General features: G+C 39.3%; 1 protein-coding gene across 2 annotated transcripts in view; it reads left to right on the top strand.

The window, feature by feature from the left end:
• The window catches only part of CDC42SE2 (CDC42 small effector 2), a 140,554-nt gene that overhangs the window by 53,121 nt on the left and 66,208 nt on the right, over nt 1-21,225 (top strand). The window lies entirely within an intron of this gene.

Genomic DNA, 21,225 nt, shown 5'->3' with positions numbered 1-21,225 from the left:
TTTCCAAAGAAACCAAAAACAGTAAATTTAAAAGACATATATCCATATGTTTAATGCAGCATTATTTATAATAGCCAAAATAGGGAAACCTTAGATGGTTGGATAAAGATGTGGTACAACGGAATATTACTGAGCTGTAAAAAGAGTGAAAATTTGCTATTTGCAACAACATGGATGAACCTAAAGCTGTTATGCTAATGAAATAAGACAGAGAAAGCTAAATACCATATAATTTCATTTACACCTGGACTCTAAAAAACAGAATAAACCAATAAATAAATTCATAAATACAGAGAACTGATGGTAGCTGGATGGGAGGATGGGAGGATGGGTTGTGGAATGGGTGAAAAATGGGAAGAGATTAAGATGTGCAAATTGCCGGTTATGAAAGGTCACAGAGCTGTAAAGTGCAGCACAGGGGACATGTATTATTTTAATAACTATATATGGTGTCAGATGGGTGCTAGACTTATTGGGTGATCACTTTGTAAGTTACATAAATGTCTAATCACTGTTGTACACCTGAAACTAATATAATACTTTATGTCAAGTGTAATTAAAAAATAAATTATTTTTAAAAACAAAAATAAAATGCAGAGGTAGAATGGGATCTCTATTCAAACATTGCCTGTGAGAAGCTTTGAGTGTGTCCTATCTTTACTTGTAATAGCTATAAGGTAGGAGCTTGGGAAATTTTCAGGAAATATAATTGGCATTAGTTCTTCAATTTAGCAGTATGATTCCAAATATCTGTTTTTATCTATAGCTAGGAACTATTTTATAAGTCTAATAATTTCATAGTATAAGGGAATGGAAACAAATTTGGTTAATAGTCCTGATTGGAAGTATCTGGAAATAATTGCCACACTGAGGGGCTATGCTGTGCTTATGTAAATAGAATTGGTGGCCTTAATGTTGGTCCCAGTCAGCAGCCAGTCACAGTACAGATAATAATCCTCACCACAACAGCTGGAACGTATTGTGGCAATTGCTGTACGTCCTCACTGGAAAGACCATGTTTTCCGTGAAGAAATCATGAAAATAGCCCTTCTATATAGTTTTGACTTGGGACTATTTTCTGTGCAGCTGAGAACATGCTCTGCTTGTTGAGCTATGTGGTCAGATGATGTGCTTTTATAAAGGAACCCATTTCTTTTTTGAGAAATAGTAATACTTAAGATATCTATTTTTATTTATTATTACCATTAAATAATGGTTTTGAAAACTTTTAATATAGGATGACCTCACTTAACGTCATAGATAGGTTATTAGAAAATGTGGCTAAATGAACCAGTGTATAATGAAACCAGTTTTACCACAGAATTGATACAAACAAGAGTTGTTAGATGTATTATCACAAGAACGTCAGCAGACTTCTAAATAAAGACCCAAAACACTTCAAATAGTAAGCATTGAAATAAATGTAAGCTATACATGCATTTAAGAAGGACTAATAAAAACAAGTAACATCATTATTTTCCAACCTGCTTCTAGTTCAGGATCATGGGTGGCCAGAGTCTCCTGGAAGCTCAGGGTTCACGGTGGGAACCCACCCTGGGTGGGCTGCCTTTCCATGGTAGGGTGCGTCACTCCCTCACGCAGACTGGGACAGTGTAACATGCACGTTCCCCTCACAAGCACATCTTCCACGTGGAGGAAACCTGCAGGCGCACAGGGGAATGTGCCAACTCCACTTAGACCTAGAGACAGTGGCTTTGGCCAGAAATCTGTTTTTTTGGGTTTGTTTTTTTTTAAACTCATTCATGATACGAAATGATGTTGAATGAAACTACGTTATTCGAGGACCTACTGCACATGTTCACTGAAAACTGCTATATTACAGGGAACAATATTAAATGAAATGTCTTGATCTTAGGTGGATATGGAAAATTTCCACCCAAGACCATATTCCCGTGGTTACCTCTCTTTTTCTGTAGTTCTCTTTAAAAATGATTGACCCATAAAACTCACTAAAAATTCAGTGTTGTCTGTATCTTTGTTGGGTTTTAATTCTACACAAGAAAGAGTAGATACTGTTATATATTGACCACTACTTGTATGCCTAATTACTTACATTCTTAGAAATTCTAAGTTATAGTTATATTTCTCTGATTTCCTCAGATATTTCAAGCAGTTACTAAAGCAGATTTACCAGTAAAGCAAACAAATCTCCCTTAACACTTAAGTAATTCTTAAAAGTAATAAATTAAACTTACAAATTTAGCATATCAAATTTTTTTGCCTTTCACATATCTTAAGTAGAGCCTAAAATACCATTATAATAAGTTGTTACAAATATGTTTAATAGCATGAAAGAATTAATACTTTAAGTTTTGGTTCACTTCATCATTTCTATATTGATTCTGTGTTTTCTGAGAATTAGATTTTTATCTACACAAAAGGAAACAATTACTGTTTTAGGCCAGCTGAGGTAATTTGGTTAAATCATGACTGTGATGCTGATGTGAGCAAAGCAATTTGAGTCAAAACTATAGAATAAGAATGGATTTGGGGCAGAGAAACTTAAGACTTAGAGAGGGGTAGGAGTAAGATGTGCCTGCCAAGACAGAGCTGGCCATTGATTCTTTTTTTTAGGTTCAGGTTTTAGCTTGTCATTTAACAGGAGTTTGAGCTCTTTGCTCTCGGTTGGTGCATTATCTTAGGAGATTTAGAAAACCCCTGTCAAAATTTTAAATGCCTGGATGAAAGATGGCAGCGGAGTACGCGGATGAACAGACGCCCAGCTCTCAACACCAAACTGGAATACAAATCAATTTAGAAAAAATCAGCATGAAAAACCAACACTGAACTGCAAGAACAGCTCTCAAAAACCAAGGAGCAAAGAGGAAGCCACAATAATCCTGGTAAGGAGTGCCTGAATCTCCTCTGCTTACAGGAACGGAAGGAGGGGGGTGAGGCTGAGAGCCCAGAGAGGATTTCACAGAGGAAAAAGAGCAGAAACTACTGTTCACAGCCACTTACCTGGCGACCAGGGAGCAAGGTGGGTTGAAAAGACCAGCTTATCTCCCAAGTGGAAAAGACAGGGAGAGGGACAGACTGTGAGGGGCTAAGGTATGCAAGAAACGAAATAAAAAAGCTGACTCATTCGTGCTGGAGGCGGCCATAGCTGGGGGAGGGACTGAACCTTTCACAAAACAGAGCTGAAGTGCTTCCGGATCAGAGATCTCCGGACATCTATCCAGCTCCAATCAGCACAACAAGACACAGCTGAAAACAAGAAGTGGGGAGGAGGGGCAGTGACTCAGGTCTCCATGGAGATCTGAGATACACCTCCCCCTACTGAAGCTGAGAAAAAACCCTGCCCCCAGTGAGATTAGTTGGTGGAAGAGACCTTCAGCGTCTCAGGTTACACCCACAGCATTCCTGGATACAGTTTCAAGGAAGCCCCCTGCTGAGATCAGTTAACAAGACTATCACCTGTTAAGAAAACAAACAGATCAAGACTTCAAAGCTGCCCAAATCGGAAAGTGGATTACAAGTAATAGCTGATACCAACTCACGAAGACCTAAAAATAACACAACTGAAAACTGGAGGCAGACAACACCAAGCCTAGCCTCAACCAACTCTACAAATAAAGAAAAAAAAAAGAAGATGAGAAGACAAAGGAGTGCAATCCAAATGAAACCACAAGAGACACCTTCGAGAGATGAACTGAGTGATATGGAAATAATCAAACTTCCAGATGCGGAGTTCAAAATCATGATTGTAAGGATGCTTAGGGATCTTAGAACAACAATGGAGGGACAGTTTGAAAACCTAAATAAAGAAATAGCAAGTATAAAAAAGAATCAGTTGGAGACGACAAATACAATATCAGAAATAAAGACCACAATGGAAGGAATTAAAAACAGGATAGATAGAGCAGAGGATCGAATCAACGAGTTAGAAGACAACTGGAATGAAGGCATGAAAGCAGAGAAGAAAAGAGAAAAAAGACTCAAAAAGTCAGAGGAAACTCTTAGAGAGCTCTGTGACAACATGAAGAGAAATAACATCCGCATCATAGGGGTTCCTGAAGAAGAAGAAAAAGAACAAGGGATAGAGACTTTGTTCAATCATATCATAGCTGAAAACTTCCCTAAATTAATGCAAGAGAAACTCTCACAAATCCAAGAAGCACAGAGGACTCCATTAAAGAGAAACCCAAAGAAACCTACACCAAGACACATCATAATTAAAATACCAAAGCTAAGCGATAAAGAGAAAATATTAAAAGCTGCAAGAGAAAAAAAAGTTATCACCTACAAAGGAGCCCCCATAAGGATGACATCTGACTTCTCAACAGAAACACTTGAGGCCAGAAGGGAATGGCAAGAAATATTCAAAGTAATGCAGAACAAGAACGTACAACCAAGACTACTTTATCCAGCAAGGCTATCGTTTAAAATCGAAGGAGAAATAAAAAGCTTCCCAGACAAAAAACAACTCAAGGAATTCATTACAACCAAATCAATGCTGCAGGAAATATTAAGGGGCCTGCTGTAAACAGATAAAGTGGGAAAAGAATACAGAAAAAAAAAAAAAAAGAAAAGGAATACACCTTTAAAGAAGAAAATGGCAATAAACAACTACATATCAATAATAACCTTAAATGTAAATGGATTAAATGATCCAATCAAAAGACATAGGGTAGCTGCGTGGATAAGAAAACAGGACCCATACATATGTTGTCTACAAGAGACACACCTTAGAACAAAAGACACACACAGATTGAAGGTAAAAGGATGGAAAAAAACGTTTCATGCAAACGGAAATGAAAAAAAACCTGGAGTAGCAATACTTATATCAGACAAATTGGACTTTAAAACAAAGGATATAGTAAGAGATAAAGAAGGCCACTACATAATGATAAAGGGAGTAATCCAACAGGAAGATATAACTATTATAAATATCTATGCACCTAGTATAGGAGCACCCAAATATATAAAACAGACTTTGATGGATTTAAAGGGTGAGATCAACAGCAATACTATAATAGTAGGGGATTTCAATACCCCACTAACATCACTAGATAGATCCTCAAGAAAGAAAATTAACAAAGAAACAGCAGACTTATTGGAAACACTAGATCAACTCGATTTAATAGATATCTTCAGAACCTTTCACCCTAAAGCAGCAGAATATACATTCTTTTCAAGTGCTCATGGTACATTCTCTAGGATAGACCACATGTTAGGGCACAAAAGGGCTCTCAACAAATTTAAGAACACTGAAATCATATCAAGCACTTTCTCCGATCACAACTGCATAAAACTAGAAATGAATCACAGCAGAAAAGCTCAAAAATTCTCAAACACATGGAAACTAAATAGCAGGGTGTTAAATAATGAATGGATTAAGAATGAGATCAAAGAAGAAATAAAAAAATTCCTAGAAACGAATGACAGTGAGCATACAACAACTCAAAATTTATGGGACACAGCGAAAGCAGTGCTGAGAGGGAAGTTCATAGCACTACAGGCACACTTTCAGAAGCTAGAAAAAGCTCAAATAAACAACTTAACCCTGCATCTAAAAGAATTAGAAAAAGAACAGCAAGTAAAGCCCAAATGTAGTAGAAGGAAGGAAATAATAAAGATTAGAGCAGAAATAAATGACATAGAGTCTAAAGAAACAATACAGAGGATCAATGAAACTAGGAGCTGGTTCTTTGAAAAGGTAAACAAGATTGATGAACCTTTAAGTAGACTCACCAAGGAAAAGAGAGAGAGGACTCAAATAAATAAAATTAGAAATGAGAGAGGAGAAATAACAACTGACACAACAGAAATACAAAATATTGTAAGAAAATACTATGAAGAACTGTATGCCAAAAAACTAGACAACCTAGATGAAATGGACAAATTCCTTGAAACATACAATCTTCCAAAAATCAATCTGGAAGAATCAGAAAACTTAAACAGACCGATTACACCAAAGGAGATCGAAACAGTTATCAAAAAACTCCCAACAAAGAAAAGTCCGGGGCCCGATGGCTTCACAACGGAATTCTACCAAATATTCAAAGAAGAACTAACTCCTATCCTTCTCAAACTATTTCAAAAAATTCAAGAGGAAGGAAGACTTCCAAACTCCTTTTATGAGGCGAGCATAATTCTGATTCCAAAACCAGGCAAAGACAACACAAAGAAAGAAAATTATAGGCCAATATCTCTGATGAATATAGATGCTAAAATCCTCAACAAAATATTAGCAAACCAGATCCAACAATATATGGAAAAAATCATACACCATGATCAAGTGGGATTTATTCTGGGGAGGCAAGGCTGGTACAATATTCGTAAATCAATCAATGTGATTCATCACATAAACAAAAAGAAGGAGAAAAACCATATGATAATTTCAATAGATGCAAAAAAAGCATTTGATAAAATCCAGCCCCCATTCATGATCAAAACTCTCAGCAAAGTGGGAATACAGGGAACATACCTCAACATGATAAAAGCCATCTATGAGAAACCCACAGCCAACATCATACTCAATGGGAAAAAATTAAAAGCAATACCCTTAAGATCAGGAACAAGGCAGGGGTGCCCCCTTTCACCACTCTTATTTAACATAGTCCTGGAAGTCCTAGCCACAGCAATCAGACAAGAAGAAGAAATAAAAGGCATTCAAGTTGGAAAAGAAGTAGTAAAACTATCATTATTTGCAGATGATATGATATTGTATATAGAAAACCCTAAAGTCTCAGTCAAAAAACTACTGGACCTGATAAATAAATTCAGCAAAGTGGCAGGATATAAAATCAATATTCAGAAATCAGAAGCATTTTTATACACCAACAATGAACAGCCAGAAAGAGAAATTAAGGAAACAATCCCCTTCACAATTACAACCAAAAAAATAAATTACCTAGGAGTAAACTTAACCAAGGAGACTAAAGACTTGTACTCGGAAAATTACAAAACATTGATAAAAGAAATCAAGGAAGATACAAACAAGTGGAAGCATATACTGTGCTCATGGTTAGGAAGAATAAACATCATTAAAATGTCTATATTACCCAAAGTAATTTATAAATTCAATGCAATACCAATTAAAATACCAATGACATACTTCAAAGATATAGAACACATATTCCAAAAATTTATATGGAACCGAAAAAGGACACGAATAGCCTCAGCAATCTTAAAAAAGAAGAATAAAGTGGGAGGTATCACACTTCCTGATATCAAGTTATACTACAAGGCCATTGTACTCAAAACAGCCTGGTACTGGCATAAGAACAGGCATATGGATCAATGGAACAGAACAGAGAACCCAGAAATAAACCCACAGTTCTATGGACAACTGATATTTGACAAAGGAGGTAAGGAAATACAATGGAGTAAAGACAGCCTCTTTAACAAATGGTGTTGGGAAAATTGGACAGCTACCTGCAAAAAAATGAAACTAGATCACCAGCTTACACCACTCACAAAAATAAACTCAAAATGGATAAAAGACTTAAATGTAGGCCGTGAAACCATAAGCATCTTAGAAGAAAACATAGGCAGTAAGCTCTCCGACATCTCTCGGAGCAATATATTTGCTGATTTATCTCTACGGGGAAGTGAAATAAAAGACAGGGTAAACAAATGGGACTATATCAAACTAAAAAGCTTTTGCACAGCTAAAGACAACAAGAACAGAATAAAAAGACAAACTACACAATGGGAGAACATATTTGACAATACGTCTGATAAGGGGTTAATAACCAAAATTTATAAAGAACTTGTAAAACTCAACACCAGGAAGACAAACAACCCAATCCAAAAATGGGCAAAAGAGATGAATAGACACTTCTCCAAAGAGAAGTGGCCAATAGGCATATGAAAAAATGCTCAACATCACTAATCATTAGAGAAATGCAAATTAAAACCACAATGAGATATCACCTTACACCAGTCAGAAAGGCGCTTATCAACAAAACAACACAGAATAAGTGCTGGCGAGGATGTGGAGAGAAGGGAACCTTCCTGCACTGCTGGTGGGAATGCAGACTGGTGCAGCCACTGTGGAAAACAGTATGGAGATTCCTCAAAAAACTGAAAATCGAACTGCCTTTTGACCCAGCTATCCCACTTTTAGGAATATACCCCAAGGACACCATAGAACGGCTCGAAAAGGAGAAATGCACCCCCATGTTTGTGGCAGCATTGTTCACAATAGCGAAGATCTGGAAACAGCCCAAGTGTCCGTCAGAGGACGAGTGGATTAAAAAGCTTTGGTACATATATACTATGGAATACTACTCAGCCATAAGAAATGATGACATCGGATCATTTACAATAACATGGATGGACCTTGATAACATTATACGGAGTGAAATAAGTAAATCAGAAAAAAAACTGAGATGAATCCATACATAGAAGGGACATGGAAATGGGACTCAGAGACATGAACAAGAATGTGATGGCAGCAGGGGCGGGGGGGTTGGGGGAGGGGGGATGGGGTGAAGAAGGAGAGAGGGGTTGGGGGAGGGGAGGGGCACAAAGAAAACCAGATAGAACGTGACAGAAGACAATTTAACTTTGCGGGAGGGGTATACAGCACAATCAAATGTCAAAATAATCTAGAGATATTTTCTCTCAACATATGTACCCTGATTTATCAATGTCACTGCATTAAATTTAATAAAAAAATAATAATAATAAAATAAAATAAAATAACCTCATGAGAAAAAAAAAAAATTTTAAATGCCTGTTCAAACTTAAATGTACAAACCCTTTGATCCATCGGTTTTACTTTTTGGAATTTATCCTACAGATAAAGTCAGTAGGTTTGGGTTTACTTCTTCATATTCCGCATGTGTGAATATTCAAGATTATTCTTTGTAGTATGTTTGTAGTAAAAAAAATTAGAAACAAGTCAGCTTTACATCTATTTGAAACTATATACCGTATTTTTCACTCCATAAGACGTACTTTTTTTTCACCCCAGAAGTGGAGTGGAAAATGCCCGTGCATCTCATGGAGCAAAAGGTATGGTATTTTATTAAATATTTTAACCCACCATTTGTTTCAGAATATTTTTTTTCTTATTTTTCTCCTTAAAACCCTAACTGTGTCTTATGGAGCGAAAAATACGGTGGTTATATGATAAAAAATAGCCTTTAAAGATTGAGGGATAGCCCTGGCTGGTTGGCTCAGCGGTAGAGTGTCGGCCTAGCGTGTGGAGGACCCGGGTTCGATTCCCAGCCAGGGCACACAGGAGAAGCGCCCATTTGCTTCTCCACCCCTCCCCCTCTCCTTTCTCTCTATCTCCTCTCTCTTCCCCTCCCGCAGCCAAGGCTCCATTGGAGCAAAGATGGCCCGGGCGCTGGGGATGGCTCTGTGGCCTCTGCCTCAGGCGCTAGAGTGGCTCTGGTCGCAACATGGCGACACCCAGGATGGGCAGAGCATCGCCCCCTGGTGGGCAGAGCGTCGCCCCATGGTGGGCGAGCCGGGTGGATCTCTGTGGGGCGCATGCGGGAGTCTGTCTGACTGTCTCTCCCTGTTTCTAGCTTCAGAAAAATTAAAAAAAAAAAAATGACTGAGGGAGGCAGTTTTTATTTTATTTTAGTTTTAATTCAGTGAGAGGAGGGGAGGCAGAGACAGACTCCCGCATGCACCCCGACCAGGATTCACCTGGCAAGCCCAGTAGGGGGCGATCCTCTGCCCATCTGGGGCATTGCTCTTTGCTTAACAATGGAGTTCTTCATAGCACCTGAGGCAGAGGCCAAAGAACCATCCTCAGTGCCTGGGGCCAACTTGCTTCAATTGAGCCATGGCTCCAGGAGTGGAAGAGAGAGAGAGAGGGAGATAGAGAAGCGAGAGCGGAAGGGGTGGAGAAACAGATGGATGCCTTTCCTGCCTGCCCTGATCAGAAAGCGAACCTGGGACATCTACACAGTGGGCTGACGCTCTACCACTGAGCCAACCAGCCAGGACCAGGAGTCAGTTTTTAAAAGTTAGGATATTAACCTGATTCCCAAGATACAAAGTTATGTGAAAAAGGGTTCTGCAAGTGTTGGTGTTTGGGAAGGGTGAGGGTTTGATACTGAGTTTTGAGAAAAGATAATGAAATCCTTTATGTCCTTTTCCATAGATATTCATTTCAAAGACTTACATTTTAATAAGAATTGGTTGAGCAGCTGCTGCCATGGCAACAGGCCTGGGAGAAAAGAATTGGCATTATTCCAGAAGTCAGGGTGGGGCACTGCTCTTATGTGAGATGAGAATGAAACTGATAAAAATATAAAGCCATCAGTAGAAATAAGACCAGTACTTGGTAGAGTGAGTGTTGAAATTTTTCACACCATATTTTATTTAAAAAGTCCAAAAGCTTTAATAAGGTGTTTACTCAATAAGAGTAGTTACATTATATTCTTCTTCAGTGTAAAAAGTTTAAGCACTCTTGGATAATATCTAAAATGTAATTGTTGGCCTGTTCTTGGTGAAGTCTAGACATTTTCAAAACACATACTACTAACTTTGTCAGGTTTTTAGGAGAAGTTTTTAAGTTTTAATTATTTAAAAAAATAAGTGCTGATTATAGTTTTCATGTAAATTTCTCATGATTATTGGACTCTTTAGATGCCCTCAAATAATCAAATATGTTTAACAAACTTTTTCAACACCAACATGACTGTGTAATCCATCATTAAAACAATTTAATTCCCTTATTGTTAGATATTTGGGTTGTGTCAGGGGTTTTCCCTCCTATGTGGCAATAAAACATTTTTGTGCATATAAGTATTTTGCTTTTTTTACCTTTTAAAATTATTTTTTTATTTAGTGAAAGAGACAAAGAGGGGCAAACTAGAAGAGAGATGAGAAGCACCAACTCATTGTTGAGGCACTTTAGTTATTCATTGATTGCTTCCTCATATGTGCCTTGACCTGTGTGTGGGGTCCTTCAGCTGAGCCAGTGACACCTTGCTCAAGCCAGTGACCTTGGGCTTCAAGCCAGCAATGGATGGAGTCATGTCTATGATTCCACGCTCAAGACGTCAACCCTGCACTCAAGCTGATGGGCCCACGCTCAATCTGGAGACCTCAGATTTTTTTTTTTTTTTTTTTTGTACCTTTCCGAAGCTGGAAACGGGGAGAGACGGTCAGACAGACTCCCGCATGCGCCCGACCGGGATCCACCTGGCACGCCCACCAGGGGGCAACGCTCTGCCCCTCCGGGGTGTCGCTCTGTTGCGACCAGAGCCACTCTAGCGCCTGGGGTAGAGGCCAAGGAGCCATCCCCAGCGCCCGGGCCATCTTTGCTCCAATGGAGCCTCAGCTTCGGGAGGGGAAGAGAGAGACAGAGAGGAAGGAGAAGGGGAGGGGTGGAGAAGCAGATGGGCGCTTCTCCTGTGTGCCCTGGCCGGGAATCGAACCCGGGACTTCTGCACGCCAGGCCGATGCTCTACCACTGAGCCAACCAGCCAGGGCCTGGAGACCTCAGATTTTGAACCTGGGTCTTCAGCATCCCAGGTTGATGCTCTATCCTCTGCGTCACTGCCTTGTCAGGATAGGTATTTTGCTTTCTTCTGGGTTACCCAGCATTACTTCTGGGTACTTTGGAATATGTTCTAAAAGTGCTACCAATTTACACAATATTCTTAATTTTTCTAGAATAAGTTTTAGTCTTACATCTTATTTGACTCTTTGAGCCCTTAAATCTTGACCCCTTTTGTCATTAATTCTGGAGAAATTCTGTTTCTTGAAATGTTTATTTTTCTCTTGAAATATTTTATTTATTCCCTCCTTTTGGACCTCCTATTATCTGATGTTTCTGTTTATTTTTCATACTTACTGTTCTCACATGATTCATTCTTGTGGATTCTTGTGTGACTTCATACATAGCACTTAATCTCTCTGGTTGGTTCCTTGGTGTACATTCTTTTTTAGACCAGTTCAGTAATTCTGCTTCAAAAGATGTGAGATGGTCAGTGTGTTGTCTTTGTTTTACAATAGTTTTATGTTCCAGATGTCTCTGTTTTGGTTACTATGCTAATGATCCCTTGGGAAGGGGATATTAGCCACTTAATCAAATACTGTAATGTGTATTAGGGAGTGGCCAACAGCCAGATCTTGGTTGTGTCAGTCCAGGTGAGTTTAAAGAGGGAGGGCCTTATTCAGTCTCAAATTAGCCACCTGGCACTGCTGAGTTGCTGTTGAAGTTCTTCTCTTGGCTGCTGCTGCCTCAGGTAACTTCTGATCAGGGTTTGGTTTTTAAACTCTTAGAAATAAGTAATACTTATTCGAAGAGGTAGTTTCCTTAGATTGTAATTCACTACTAGCTCTTGGTGTTTTTGCAGGGTGAAGGGCTGGGAAGAGTGAATGCCAACTGGGTAGCTAGGCAGTTTGTACCTGTTTTTCTGAGCTTCTTCCTAAGGTCTTTTGTGCTGTCCTGATTTTGTCCTGCCGACTACATCCAGGCTGAAGGGAGAGGAAAGGACAGAATCTGTGCATGATCACAGCTGTCTGCCTTTTAGCTCCTTCCTCTGCTGCCCTTTTCTCCGGGCCTGCAGGTTCCAGTCTCTCCTCAGTTCCTGTTTTATTATTCCTGGAATCCAGATTTACTTCCCCCCTCCCCCTGCCCTAATCATCTTGATAGGAATTAGATGACCTCAATTGAGCCAATATAGTTATACAAAGATTCCCTTTAGAGTACATCAAATTTTTAATCAAAATGTATAGCCATACAAAATATATGCAAACTATGAAAACAAACTACCTCAAACCTTAGTGGCTTAAAACAACTATTATCCTGTTATCTCGATTTTGAGGGTCAGGATTTGAGCAAGTCTTGGCAGTTCTCTCCTGCATGTGGCATCAGCAGAGGCCATTGATAGTATTCAGAGAGCAGGTAGGCTAGAGTAGAGGCTACCCGTGTGCCTGTACATGTGGTCTTTCCAACATGGCAGTCTTAGGGTAGTTGGACTTCTGAGCAGGAAGTTCAGGGCTTGTTATGCTCACATCAGTTCCAAAACATACTGTCAGCCTCATTCTATTGGGCAAGGAAGTCACTAAGGCTACCTGAATTCAGTGTAGGAATTCGTTTCTCTTTTGGAGGAATAACCAAGAATTTGTGGCCATTTTTAATATATTGGAATTTTGTGTTGCTGATTTTAGGAGAATGTTATTAGAGGCTTGGCTCAGGGAATTTTTTCCTTATTTTCTCCCATTTAAAGGGAATTTTCTGGAATAGAGGGAACTTACGTATTTCAGCTTATTTTAAGGATACTTTTTCCTTCAGCAGTGGTTCTCAGCCAGGGGCAGTGGGTACACTCCTCCCAGGGGGCATTTGCAAATTGCCTGGAGACAGTTTTAGTTGTCAATAACTAACTGGTGGGGTGGGGTGCTATTTGCATTTACCAGGTAGGGACCAGGGATGCTGCTAAATATTCTACAATGAACAGGATGGTCTCCCCATAAGAATTTCTTGGCCCAGAAAGTCGATAGCGCAGAGCTAGAGAAACAACTCTGCTTTACAGTAATCCTGGATAGTTGGCATAATCCTCCTAAGAGAGAACTTTCATTCCTTCGAGGTTACATAGACTAATGTCGCCTAATAAGTGGTAGCATCTAGTTTGGAACAGAGGTCTTTCAGTGCTAAGTTTCATGTATTCCATAGTACTTATTTTTAATTCATTAAACTTCATTTTTTGCAAATACTGGCATGTCAGGTGTTATCAGGATCTGTCTCATGGAGCTTACAGAAATCATCATGCCATAAATAATTATAATTTAAGGTAGCATTGAACTAGATGTTAAAAAAGAATATAGAGAAAATGGTCTGTCTCCAAGTTTCTTAATGTATCTGAGCTGTGGTTTCCTCATTTCCAAAATAAGGATTGTGAAAATTAAATGAGACAGTGTTTGTGAGAGTACGTGGTATAATGTGTGACTATCAGGTAAATTCCCTCTCCCCTCCTCGTATAGGAGTTTACAGTTTAGTTGGACCTTTTTAAAATAATCTAGAGAAATTTTTATCACACACACACATCACACAAAAATAGAGAATATTGAATTTCTCATTTCACCCACTGTAATTTTTTTATGGATCAGAAACAGTTCTTGTTCTTTGGTAACTGATTAGTATTTTCTGTTTCTGAAATCATTATAACATTGTTATCAAAGCTTTTTATTACTTCATGCTTTCCTTTGAGTATGACAATGAAGATCCTGTTTTACAAAATTCCAATGACATTTTTTAAAGAAATAGAGCAAAAAATCATCAGATTTATATGGAACTATAAAAAACCCCGAATAGCCAAAGCAATCCTAAAGAAAAAGAATGAAGCTGGGGGCATTACAATACCTGACTTCAAACTCTATTATAGGGCCACGACAATCAAAACAGCATGGTATTGTCCGAAAAATAGACACTCAGACCAATGGAACAGAATAGAAAGTCCAGAAATAAAACCACATATATATAGTCAAATAATTTTTGATAAAGGGGCCAAGAACATACAATGGAGAAAAGAAAGCCTCTTCAATAAATGGTGCTGGGAAAACTGGAAAGCCACATGCAAAAGAATGAAACTGGACTACAGTTTGTCCCCCTGTACTAAAATTAACTCAAAATGGATCAAAGATCTAAACATAAGACCTGAAACAATAAAGTACATAGAAGAAGACATAGGTACTAAACTGATGGACCTGGGTTTTAAAGAGTATTTTATGAATTTGACTCCAATGGCAAGAGAAGTGAAGGCAAAAATTAATGAATGGGACTACATCAGACTAAGAAGTTTTTGCTCAGCAAGAGAAACTGAGAACAAAATAAACAGAAAGCCAACTAAATGGGAAATGATATTTTCAAACAACAGCTCAGATAAGGGCCTAATATCCAAAATATACAAAGAACTCATAAAACTCAACAACAAACAAACAAACAATCCAATAAAAAAATGGGAAGAGGACATGAACAGACACTTCTCCCAGGAGGAAGTACAAATGGCCAACAGATATATGAAAAGATGCTCATCTTCTTTAGTTATTAGAGAAATGCAAATCAAAACTGCAATGAGATACCACCTCACACCTGTTCGATTAGCTATTATTAACAAGACAGGTAATAGCAAATGTTGGAGAGGCTGTGGAGAAAAAGGAACCCTCATACACTGTTGGTGGGAATGTAAAGTAGTACAACCACTATGGAAGAAAGTATGGTGGTTCCTCAAAAAACTGAAAATAGAACTACCTTATGACCCAGCAATCCCTCTACTGGGTATATACCCCAAAAACTCAGAAACATTGATACGTAAAGACACATGCAGCCCCATGTTCATTGCAGCATTGTTCACAGTGGCCAGGACATGGAAACAACCAAAAAGCCCGTCAATAGACGACTGGATAAAGAAGATGTGGCACATATACACTATGGAATACTACTCAGCCATAAGAAATGATGACATCGGATCATTTATAGCAAAATGGTGGGATCTTGATAACATTATACGAAGTGAAATAAGTAAATCAGAAAAAAACAGGAACTGCATTATTCCATACGTAGGTGAAACATAAAAGTAAAACTAAGAGACATTGATAAGAGTGTGGTGGTTACGGGGGGAGGGGGAAAAGGGAGAGGGAAGGAGGGAGGGGGAGGGGCACAGGGAAAACTGGATAGAGGGTGACAGAGGACAGTCTGACTTTGGGTGATGGGTATGCAACATAATTGAAAGACAAGATAACCTGGACTTGTTGATCTTTGAATATATGTAACCTGATTTATTGATGTCGCCCCATTAAAAAAATAAAATTATAATAAAAAAAAAAGAAAATAAAGAGTTAAAAAAAAAAAAAAAAGATCCTGTTTTAAACTGCTTCAGACCCGCCCCAGACCTTTTGTAAAAAGCATATAATCACTGAGGGTTGAAATGGTAGCCAGATTAATTGCTTTCAGTTCCTCAAGGGCTAAGTGGTCTCAACTAGTTCTGTTTTCACATATCCTGCCTCGATAGACACAGTGCGGTGTGACTGCTGGAAATCTGGGTGACTGTTGTTTCAGTGGCACTTCAAGTTTTCCAGTAGAATGCCCTGTCTAGCACCATGATGAATATTCATAAGAACATCTGGACTGTGTAATAGAAGTGAGGCAGAGCCCCTATCCTGTTGGAGGATGTAGTTGTGGAGACTTCATAGTTGTAGGAAAAATCATTCCATCAGCATGTCCGAATAGGAAATTCTTGTCTTCTTCTTTGCAAAAAAAAAAAAGAAAAAGAGAATGATTGAAAACTCAGTATATGATATAGCATAAAAACACTAACTGGTGTTGATTTTTTTTTATATGTTCAATTGGAGAATGGTAGCCTTTGTTGTGACAAATGCAAACATTCAGGACTCATTTTCCACCTTTTCATTGAGCCTTAAACAACTTAACAGCTATTGTTTAAATAATGGACACTGTCTTATCTGCCTTAGGGGCTGAAGCAGGTGTAAATATATAGTAATATTTCCTCTTCAGCAGCTTAATGAATATGCCTGGAACCGTGGACTGCATACATTCCTAGCTCTCCTTGTCAGTCCTGGAACCCAAAATGAATGACCTCTTAAGTAGAAAAATGAAATAGGTCACCCCACAGAAGGTGCATACTGTGTAGTTATATTAACTTAGTTGGTGAGTAATAACTTTTAAAAATATTCTCTTCTATTTGAGCAACTCTATAAGGCCAGTAGTCACCGCCATCTTGGCCATATTCATGCAGGTTCTCATTAGATTCAGACATGGTAAAGAAACAATGGAGCCAAAAAATGGTGGGCCATTCCATTATTCAAATCTCATACCGGCTGATGAGCAAACACAGAGGGAAAAGCACTTCCCTTTCACTCAGAGCTCACAAAGCTACTGACACATTCTCCAGTTCCACAGCCAGGACTATCTTCTCCAGGTTTTCCTAGAATCAAAGGCCAGACCAGTCTCAACAGAGCTTTCAAGAGCCCTCACCTCTGTTCCCCATCTCCTTTTCTCTGCTCTCATTTTGCAGAAAATGACTTCTCTCTCCCTGCCATCTTGGCTTCTTTTTCTTTTTCTCCTCCTTCCTCTCCTTTTTAAAACTTTTCTGGAGTGAAAACCTCTCCTCCAGCATTATTAGCATAACAATGGCCCTTCCCAACGCAGGAAGGTGATTAGCAATTTCACAGATCACATACCTGGCGCTGCCCAGCACCATTTTTAACAATAAAAGTGAGCAAACTCAGCCCTGGCCGGTTGGCTCAGTGGTAGAGCATCAGCCTGGCGTGTGGAAGTCCCGGGTTGGATTCCCAGCCAGGGCACACAGGAGAGGCGCCCATCTGCTTCTCCACCCCTCCCCCTCTTCTTCTTCTCTGTCTCTCTCTTCCCCTCGCACAGCCAAGGCTCCATTGGAGCAAAAGATGGCCTGGGCGCTGGGGATGATTCCATGGCCTCTGCCTCAGGCGCTAGAGTGGCTCTGGTCGCAACAGAGCAACGCCCTGAATGGGCGGAGCATCGCCCCCTGGTGGGCGTGCCAGGTGGATCCCGGTGGGGCTCATGCGGGAGTCTGTCTGACTGCCTCCCCGTTTCCAGCTTCAGAAAAATACAAAAAAAAAAAAAGTGAGCAAACTCAAATAACACAAATTTTACAGATTCATTTGCCTACAAACTCCCTGTTGATCTTTGTATTCCCAGAGCCAAGTCCATAGTAACTTCTCAGCCATATCTCAAATATATATATGTATATACATACATACATCTATGGTGAAATCTTGCATTTAAAATATATTCTGAAGTTTGTTTTTGTTATCCAGTTAAAAAGTAGTATTAGAGAGGGTTATTGATTATAGTGCCTGATATAATTTTCAAAAAGGAATACAAAAAAGGAAGCTACATGTGTATGTACTTATTAATTTTCTCACTGATACACTACATTTAAGTTTAATGTAGGCCTGACCTGTGGTGGCACAGTGGATAAAGCTTCGACCTGGAACCATTGAGGTTGCCGGTTCAAAACCCTGCACTTGTCTGGTCAAGGTACATATAGGAGTTGATGCTTCCTGCTCCTCCCCCCCCCTCCCCCTCTCTCCTCTCTGAAATGAATAAATAAATAAAAATGAAAAGAAATAAGTTTAATGTAGCAGTCCTTGCCCATTGGCTCAGGGGATAGAGCATCAGCCTTGCATCCAGACCCCTCTATCTCTCCCTTTGCCCCTTGCCCCTCACCTTCTCCCCTTTCTCTTCTTTTTCTCCCGCAGCCAGTGGCTCAGTTAGTTCAAGTGTCAGTCTCAGGCACTGAGTATAGCTTCGTTGATTCAAGCATCAGCCCCAGACAGGGGCTGCCGGGTGGATCTGGATCTGAGTCGGGGTGCATGCAGGAGTCTGTCTTTCCCTTCGTCTCCCTTAAAAGAAAAAGTTTAATATAGCAATGGAGAACTCTCTTTTCAGTTGATAGTATGATATTTCATGTATTTATATTTTCTTTGTGTTTGTGTTCTATGTTCTCAACTTATTTGACTATTGTGTTTGAGATTATCATACTATATTATAACCTATTTTAAAACATTTTTATGTTTACATATAAACAGCTAACACTATTTATAGAAATATACTAAATTTTATTCTGGGGCTGGAAGATAAATGGTAATGGTGAAGTATTTTTCCCCCGCTATTTTCTCTAAATAACTAAAAAGGGCAATAGCTTTTAACTACGAACTGGAATTTCACATATTCTTTTACCTTTTTCATTAACAGTTGTCACAGCCCTGACTGGTTCATAGTCAAGTCTATTAATACTTTCAAAACCTTTTAACTCTGCCTCACAGGCGGTGGTGCAGTGGATAGAATGTCAGACTGGGACGTGGACCCAGGTTCGAAACCTCGAGGTTACAGGCTTGAGCGCAGGCTCACCAGCTTGAGCGAGGCGTCGCTGGCTTGAGCAAGGGGTCACTCACTCTGCTGTATCTCGCCCCCAGTATCGCCCCCCCCCCCCCAGTCAGTGCTCATGTGAGAAAGCAGTCAGTGAACAACTAAGGTGCCGCAACGAAGAATTGATGTTTCTCATCTCTGTCACATTGATGCGTCCTGTCACACACACATACAAAAAGCCTTTTAACTCTTCTATATTGTCTACTCTGTTGGTCTGCTATGCAGATCATAACTTTATCTTTTCCTATAAATTCCAAATTAACTTTTCTTTTAAAATTTTTTTCTTTTTCTTTTATTTAGAAATTTAATTTAATGGGGTGATATTGATCAGTGTGGTCCAGTTAATTTGTCACAGGTATTATTATTGTTTAATTTACTAATGATGAGAAATATATAAGTAAAATGCAAGATTTTTTGTTTGTGCTCATCATTTCCATTTGGAACTTAAGATATTGTTTGCATATGTAATTGTTTGTCGGGAGCCGATCAAGAACTGCTGGCTGACAAGGTCACAGCAGAAGAAGACCCACAACTGCTGGCTGACAAGGTCACAGCAGAAGAAGACCCACAACTGCTGGCTGACAAGGTCACAGCAGAAGATCAAAAACTGCTGATTGCCTGACCTGTGGTGGCACAGTGGATAAAGCGTCGACCTGGAAATGCTGAGGTTGCCGGTTCGAAACCCTGGGCTTGCCTGGTCAAGGCACATATGGGAGTTGATGCTTCCAGCTCCTCCCCCCTTCTCTCTCTCTGTCTCTCTCTCTGTCTCTCTCTCTCTCTCTCCCTCTTCTCTCTAAAAAAAAATGAATAAATAAAAAATAAAAAAATATTAAAAAACAAACAAACAAACAAACAAAAAAACCCTGCTGATTGACAAAGTCACAGCAGAGAAGACCAATGGCTGTGGGGTGACAAAGTCACTGCAGTGAAGACCAATGGCTGCGGGGTGACAAAGTCACCGCAAAGGAAAGGCACAACGATACTTCCCCCTTTGACTTTTTGAATTAATCTGGCCTTATATCCCCCCTTTTCTGGGTATGTGCTATTAATTATGGCACAGGGATAATAGTACCGTGCTTTCCCTGTAGATTCATAGTGATTTCTTTGGAAATGAGACAGAGGGTGTGAGTTCCACAGAAAAGCCTGTAAGCCCCTTGAACTGGGCTCATAGACATAAGAGGCTGGCTATGATATCCCTCGTAAAGGGTTAAGTCTGTAGGAGAATTCCTTCTTAATCATGTTAAAAAGAATAAATTGTGACTTAGAAGGCAGTGGCTGTGCACAGAGCACCCTTAGGCCTTCACTTAACATTTTTTCCTCCCTAGCCTTTTCATGTGATAAGTAGAGAAACATTCCTTTCTTCCTGCTTATTTGATCTGCAAATAGTGGTATATTCTGAGAAGAATAGAGTCAGAACTTAACTAGTGTTTAAATAAAATGTAGGAAGTAATAGCAGTTAATGTCTTGTGTTGTTGCTGGGCTATCTTGCAAGTGCACTCTGCATATCTTTGGGTGAAAGCTATTCTTAATGTTATGTTAATTTCTTTAGAGGCAAGCCTTTCAGAATCTTTTAGGACACTGCATAAACTCAAGGCCATTTACCTGAGCAAGCGGTGGTCCATTGTTAGTTGTCTGCTAAATCTCTCTCTGCCCCTTAACTCACAACAGACTAATACTTTAAAAGCTTTTACTGATGTTGTTATTCAAGTTATTTTGAATGATTTGCTACCTGATTTGTGACTCATAGATGTAAATTAACTGTTATCCGGAAACATGAAAACATAGTGAAACAAAAGCAATAATTAACACCATGTGATTGTAACTCGGTGTGTGTATAAAAAGGGAGCTATACTAGCATTGAGCAGAGATGCCTGGCAGTAAATGCTAACCGGAGAATAAAGAGAAAGAAAAGAATTTGGCTTTCTCACTCCATTTTCGCCAACGCCGTCTCCTCCTGTGGGACCCCTGGATCCCCCCCCGGGGCTGGACCCCCGGCAATTGTTAGAGCCAGAGTTTTTTCTCTAGGTATTAATAGTCTCACAAGAAAATCTTTGAACCATTTTAAACTTAAAGGACATTTTGTGTCAGGTAGTGGAGCCTGTCAGTATTGTTTAATGTTTGACTTGAGAGAAAGACTTGATAACCTAAAGACAGAAGTCATCTCTTACCTTCTGCCAGATATGATATTTGGTGCTTTGATAATACAGTTTGGTGGTAATTTTTGTGGCACTGTTGGGGAGGAGAAATTTCGAACAACTAAAACTCTTTAAAGAATATGGCATATGTTAGTCAAATAAGTTTGTAAATTATAGGTTTGCTCGCTTATAGTTTGCATTGGGTGTGGGGGACAGGCT

This window comes from Saccopteryx leptura, chromosome 6 (genome assembly GCF_036850995.1).
Source record: "Saccopteryx leptura isolate mSacLep1 chromosome 6, mSacLep1_pri_phased_curated, whole genome shotgun sequence".
NCBI lineage: Eukaryota > Metazoa > Chordata > Mammalia > Chiroptera > Emballonuridae > Saccopteryx > Saccopteryx leptura.
This window is presented reverse-complemented; position numbering and strand designations above follow the sequence as displayed.